The sequence below is a fragment of the Myxine glutinosa genome, chromosome 7 (genome assembly GCF_964187855.1).
Source record: "Myxine glutinosa chromosome 7, kmMyxGlut1.1, whole genome shotgun sequence".
NCBI classification, from domain to species: domain Eukaryota; kingdom Metazoa; phylum Chordata; class Myxini; order Myxiniformes; family Myxinidae; genus Myxine; species Myxine glutinosa.
The window spans coordinates 154,072,211-154,079,884 of record NC_136267.1 but is presented as its reverse complement, the minus strand read 5'-3'; positions in this window follow the sequence as shown (position 1 = coordinate 154,079,884).

Here is a 7,674-nt window from a genome sequence, read left to right as displayed (position 1 = left end):
CGGGAGGAGAGAAAGAATTAATATAGAATTTTTTTTGTTGTTTATTTGTTTGTTCTGTTTTCAAAACGCTGGACAAACGGTAAGATGTTCGTGAGAGGTAGGGGGGAGAAAAGAAAATCGAAGAAACAAGCAAATACTATGAAGGAAAGAACTTATATTCACAAAATACTGACGGGGGGGGGGGGGGGTGGGAAGCCGGAGAGACCAGGCCGCGCACGCGGCGCGAACAAAAAAAAACGACTAATTACACACAAATTTGCAACAACTACAAAACCAAAACCAAATAGAAACACACAATAACACATACACAACAAAATACCCAGCGGAAATTTGACAAAGAGACGAACGGGAAAACACTCAAACTTTGATGCCGTGGAGAGATCGAAGCAAGCCTCGTCGCTCGAAGGACCGGAAGTCGGAAGTCTTTATGTGCAAAACTAATGAAAACTGTCAAAAGTGTCCATTTACAGGTAACTTAGTTCTGATCAGGAACTTCAGGAGGAAACACAGCCGCCACCCAAGGTGGGCTGGTCTACCAGGTGGCCACCACTACCAGGTGCTGTCGGCCACACACTGCAGTGAGATATGGAGCATCGACGCACGAGTAGGACAGGGGTTGCTGGAACCAACAGACCACACCATCCACAACTTCAAGGTGGGTGACCAGGTACTGGTAAAACACTTCACCCGGAAGACCGCCCTCGAGCCACGGTGGATTGGGCCTCTGCAGGTATTATTGACCACACCAACCGCAGTCTTCTGCAAGGGTAAGACTTCCTGGATGCGCTTTCGCCCTTCGATTGGGGGGGATTTCAGCCGCACCTCCGCCGCAGTAAGGGTGGGTTGGGAGACGCCCCGGGCGCAAAATGGTGGAAGGAAGTGCACTGCTGAGGACGAAGAGGCTCCTGCGATTCTACTCGTACCAGTTGTTTCTGCGATATGGTTTCTGTTGAAACATATGGGACGAATGTCGGGAATCTAACCTATGTCACGACATGGTAACTTGTATTCTTAACTGGTTAATAAAAATAAAAGTATAACTTGTAGTATTTTTCTAGTTAGCTCGCGGTAATCCTTCATCTTTACACTGACGTGCCCAGACTTTGCGCGGAGGCTGTACAATCTATTATGCGTAAGCCTTTCGGCTTTCCGCGTGGCACGTCCTATTTGTAAGATTGGACACAAAGGGAGAACGGATTGCGGAGGTTCATGGAATTTAATCATAAATTATCTCATGGATGAAGGAATCAAACTCGGCCTCCTTTGCCGTCTCATCCCAGTTTTTATCGCAAGTTTCCGGACAGATGGTTCTTCAAAGGTTAAAAACCTCGCTGGCCCAATCGGTTATCTTGATTCTGTTTGTATAAATCTGTGCGCAGCATGTCTTGTATTCAGAGTGGCTTTGGCGACGGTCTCGAGTGCTTTTGTCCACCTCGTCAAACCTGCTCTCCACGGCCGTGTTCGTTTGGCTTATAATAAACCACTTATTCTTTGAACTGAAAACGACTGGACCTTGGTCTTCATATCCGGTGCGGGAGTTGGCCGTTCAGATCCAGCATTATGCCATTACCGGCGTAGTGCGGGACTTGCGTGTTGATTTTAATCCAGGCCCATGGATTAAATGTTTGTTTGATCCATGGAACTAAGCTCAAAGTTCAGAGCGAGTCAGAGCTAGAGAGATGGAGTTTAAAGCAGAGTGAGGAAATGACATGAGGGTTCCCACCAATGACATTTGCGGATTCTGCATTTGTAGTTTCGTAATTTGGCATATTTTATAAACAATTCTAAGAATTGTATTGGAAAAGGCCGCTTCCGGTTTCTCGATCAAGGTGGCGACTTTTGTTCTCTCCGGGCATCAAAAGTGAAGTTATTTTTCCAAACATTTGTGTGTTACACATTTGTGTGTTTGTCAAATTTCCACTCGTTATTTCATCGTCTATGCATTATTGTTTGTTTCTAGTTAGTTTTGGTTTGAATTTCCTGTAACTCGTAATTAATTAATCGTGTTCTGTTTGCCCCGAGTGTGCGGCCTTGTACCCTGAGGCTACCCCCGTCCGTGGTTGTTAACTTAAGTTCCTTACTTCGTGTTTTGCTTGGTTCTTAGATTTTTCCCTTCTACCCTGAACATATGTTGTGTTTGTGTCCTTCCCCCTATCTCCCCATCTTGTCTACCGCTCCCCTTATTATATGTTTTATGTGTCGGTTTGACTTTTTGTGTGATTAATGTCAGCTCTTTCACGAGCCTCGATCTTGTATACAAAAAAAATAATCTTTATAAACAAAGTATTTTGCAATTTAAAATTTATAAGAAATGTGTATGTGCTAATTTGACTAGTAAATTGACACTAGGTGTACACTTTTAAGTTGTGCACCTGTGACGTCACGCGAATAGACCGAAGTAGCTAATTTGCATAACCGAAGTGAAAATAGTCCGATTTTAAACCACGATTATCTGGCTTATTCTCCCAATTTTTTTTTTTTTTTTGTGCTAATGGGTCAGGGATATCATCCTCTGACCTATCTCTTCAAAAATTTCATGGTTGTGTCTCTGCCATCCACCTTAAATGTTGAGCTTTGTCAATGGCAGGCATACAGGAAGCTTTTCAGGATTGGGGGGTGGGGGAAGGCACAGTCAAAATCCCAAATACCACACAAAGTGCAGTAAAATCTGTCAAATAATGAACATTGATCTGACAACTTCCACATGAGGGTGCATCGTGCACCCATGCCATGCCATGCCATGATACTTGCTCGTATTTGTGCATCTGTTGGTGCTTAACCAACGAAATTTTGTTATACGTGGGATTGCTTTGAATCACATACTTATTTTGGCTGCTCTCCATGTCCTGTTCTCTTGTGTAGGTGCCCTGACTTTTTCTCTCCACAAGACAGTTATCATGGCCTCCAGTTGACTTAACGGTCGGTTGGACTGATGGACATTACAAACGTCGATATCGCTAGAGATGTAACTAGTATATGGCGAGTCGATATGGCTACAGGTGCAACTAGTATATGGCTAGAGGTGCAACTAGTATATGGCGAGTCGACATGGCTGGAAGTGTAACTCGTATATGGCGAGTCTTCTGGCGAGAGGTGTAACTAATATATGGTGAGTCGATTTGGCTAGAGGTGTAACTAGTATATGGCTAGAGGTGTAACTAGTATATGGCTAGAGGTGTAACTAGTATATGGTGAGTCGATATGGCTAGAGGTGTAACTAGTATATGGTGAGTCGATGTGGCTAGAGGTGTAACTCGTATATGGCGAGTCAATATGGCTAGAGGTGTAACTAGCATATGGCGAGTCGATATGGCTGGAGGTGCAACTAGTATATGACGAGTCGATATGGCTAGAGGTGTAACTCGTATATGGCGAGTCGATATGGCTAGAGGAGTAACTAGTATAGGGCGAGTCGATATGGCTAGAGGTGTAACTAGTATATGGTGAGTCGATAATGGCTAGAGGTGCAACTAGAATAGGGTGAGTCGATTATGGCTCAAGGTATAACTAGTATATGGCGAGTCAATATGGCTAGAGGTGTAACTAGTATATGGAGAGTCGATATGGCGAGAGGTGTAACTTGTATGTGGCGAGTCAATATGGCTAGAGGTGTAACTAGTATATGGCGAGTCGATGTGGCAAGAGGTGTAACACATATATGGCGAGTCGATATGGCTGGAGGTGCAACTAGTATATGGAGAGTCGATATGGCTAGAGGTGTAACTAGTATATGGCGAGTCGATATGGCTAGATGTGTAAGTAGTATATGGCGGAGTCGATATGGCTGGAGGTGTAACTAGTATATAAACCACCTTTCGAGGCCATTTTTCCCCGCAGAGCAGGGGTTGGCCTGTAACTAGTATATGGCGAGTCAATATGGCTAGAGGAGTAACTAGTATAGGGCGAGTCGATATGGCTAGAGGTGTAACTAGTATATGGTGAGTCGATAATGGCTAGAGGTGCAACTAGAATAGGGTGAGTCGATTATGGCTCAAGGTATAACTAGTATATGGCGAGTCAATATGGCTAGAGGTGTAACTAGTATATGGAGAGTCGATATGGCGAGAGGTGTAACTTGTATGTGGCGAGTCGATATGGCTAGAGGTGTAATTAGTATATGGCGAGTCAATATGGCTAGAGGTGTAACTAGTATATGGCGAGTCGATGTGGCGAGAGGTGTAACACATATATGGCGAGTCGATATGGCTGGAGGTGCAACTAGTATATGGAGAGTCGATATGGCTAGAGGTGTAATTAGTATATGGCGAGTCGATATGGCTAGATGTGTAAGTAGTATATGGCGGAGTCGATATGGCTGGAGGTGTAACTAGTATATAAACCACCTTTTGAGGCCATTTTTCCCCGCAGAGCAGGGGTTGGCCTGTAACTAGTATATGGCGAGTCAATATGGCTAGAGTGATCACCGAGTGGTCAACAAGTTTGAATTGAAGCAATTAAAGTTTATCATTTTTCCACATCATTTATTATATCAGGTGATTTGGTGACATCTCTGGGTGGAACAACCTCAGCCCATCATGAAAACGTTTGTTAAAACCACAAATGAACACAAACAAATTCAACACGTTTTAGTTTAAACCTAAATCTGCCATAGACCAGTTATATTTAATTTTTGTGAAGTAAAAATGAATTTGACATCTGGAAGATTTATATTTCCTATCATGGTTTGGTAAACAATTCTAGGAGTAGTACAAGTGCTCTTGGACGAGGGTGTCCAATAAGTGATTGAAAGATGACTTGGATATATAAAACCTCTGGTTGTTGGAATCTGTAAAGGTTGTTAAACAACAACAAAATTACGTTTGAATCTTAACGGTTGTAACAATCTAACAGTTGTCGGTTAGAATCTGGACCTTGTCTTTTTTGTTGAACGTGATGCAACAGCTGACATGATGCCAAAAGCGTTCGCAATGGTAACGTTACTCCAAATTTGTCCACAAGATGGCAGTAGAGGAACGACAATACTTCTATACATGGGACTCCTTGTGTGATGGACATTGGGAAATTCTTGGATCGGAGTCACAGATCGATTTAGGTTAACTCATGTACGTCTGTGCCAGGTGATTATATTTACATTAATAGACTAGACGGATTTATGGAAAAAGGCCATGTATAAGCTTCTCGGTGCATTTTTGGGTAAAAGTTGGGAACCTCAGTTTTTAACATAATTAGGGTATGCAGAATTCGATTAAACCGGTTCCCAAGCCGAATTTTGAGGGGTTTTTTTTGAGTTTTGAATAAACCGCTGAAGAACTTGGGCATTGGTGAACTCACAGAGGAGACAATCAAATCTGCAGAAGCGTTCGTCTGAAGAATATATAATGTGCACAGAGCAACCTCTGTTGATTCAGCACGACATATGTTGTTCTCCAAGACTGGTAAACCAGAAGCAATGTCACCGACAAGTGATGCTCTTCATTTCTATCTGATGCGAGTACACTATCCAGCCATGGTATGGAGAAATGCTCATTGTGCCATACCTGACCTTCCTGCACCTGTGGAAATGGGATGGAAACGTGGTGATTCAGGACAAGAGCCTATTCTGATATCACCGAGTCCAATCCCAGAAAGTTGCCTCGAGATGATTTGTTGTGCATGCCAGAATCGATGCTGCAAATGTTGCTATTCAGAGTTGAGGTGCACATCAATGTGTGCCTGTCAGCAACAGAGTGATGATCAGACCCCTTGTATGAATTTGATGTAGTTTGGCAAAACAACATGTGTGGCATTCCTGAATGTTTGTGCTTCATAGCCATGTACACTTAATTTTAGAATAAATGGTTGTATGAAACATTGTCTTATTAAAACCATTTCCCATTTTATAGTGTCCAATTTCAATATCAGTTTGAATGTCTTTCAATATGTCGCCACCAATAATATAGACGAGACGGATTTATGAAAGAAGGCCATGTATAAGCTTCTAGGTGCATTTTGGGGCAAAAGTTGTAAAGTTAAAGTAAAAGAGCTGCATGTATATACATGATATATAAATGCTTGTTCAAAGAAATTGTCCAAAAATGGCAATTTGGCGGCCATTTTGTTTATGCTAATTAGAAGGTCAAAAACTCAAAATTCGGCTTGAGAACCGGGTTAATCGAATTCAGCATACCCTAATTATGTTAAAGAGTGGGGTTCCCAACTTTTACCCAAAAATGCACCGAACATTCCCATTTCTCAGAAATCCGTCTCGTCTATAAGTGTTCTGAAGTAAATCATGATCAGTCGACAGAACATCAAAAGCAGCAACGTTTCAAATCCTTTGAATTACCTTTTTGTATTCCAAGTTTTCCTCAACGCACAAGATTGGGAAGGTAATAAGTAAAGGGTTACACTCATAAGCAAAATAGATATCGACTGAATAGGGAAATTATAGGGAGGAAAATCATCTGCATCCTTCCTTCTTCCTTCCTTCCTTCCTTCCTTCCTTCCTTCCTTCCTTCCTTCCAACTTAGCAAATGCTGGAAACTGATAATGGCCTCGGTTGGAAAGAAACTGCAAGAAAACCTCATTGTGCAACACAGACGAGAATATGTGTCTCTAAATCAGATGATGGTCATGTTCAGACTGGAGGTCCATACATCTGATACATGCTCCGGTCAGAGATGAGATCTCTGATTATATAATCACACCAACAACGCTAAAAAATAATAAATAAATAAATTTGGTGTCTGTCTGTCTGTGTGTCTGTCTGATGATATTTGACCTCAATACATTCGGTCGTTACTCATCCAATCTCAACCAAACCTGACAGGAGGACCAAGGGTCACACAATGAAGGTTGTAGCAATTTAACCTGCCACCCTCCACCCCCCCATCACCAAAGGCACCCTCACAGAAGTAAATTTCATAAGGATAATAACATGACTTCCCCTGCCCCTCCCGTAGTGAGCGTATGTACTAGTACAAGGAAATTGGACATCGGAGGAGGTTATTTGACCCATCATCCTGGTGCTTCATCCACACCCAATCAATCTCTCATTATATTCATCGTCTATAGTACTAACCGGGGCTAGCAGGGTGGGCTCGAGACCCTCGACTCCTAGAGGTCCGCACACTCGCTGTAAGCTACCGACACTGGGTTTGAATTCTGATCCAGCTACAAACTGTCGTCCTGGTGTTTCACAGGTAAGGTGAATCGTCAATTTGTCTGCCGTCTCTCGGATATACGTTCAACTTGCCGTCCCATCTGCTGACATTAGTCGGTGGGGTTAAAGACCCTACAGTGTCCTTCGTAAAGAGTAGGCGAGCTGTCGCCAGCACCATTGAACAAATTACAAGTTCCTGCCCGAACTACTCCTGGGAGAGACCCAATCTTTATCATCTATCTATAATTCCAGTAATCTCTGTACGTTTGTACGTTTGTTTGTCTGTGACCGCTGTTTCTCGACAACCACGGGTCCGATATACTTTTAACTTGCCAGGTATATTGCTGGGGACCCGAGGATGTGCCTTTTCAAGGTTTCATATTAATCGGACAATTACTTACCGAGCTATGTCCAAAAAACGATTCAACCAATCAGAGAGCAGCGAACTATCGCGTGTGCCGAACGTGGCGGACACACTCTGCCTCGGATGGCACATTTGAGAGCGTATTCATTTATTTCACGTTTGCAAACTATGTTGGCGCTATGTTGGCGTTAAACGATGTTTTAAAACT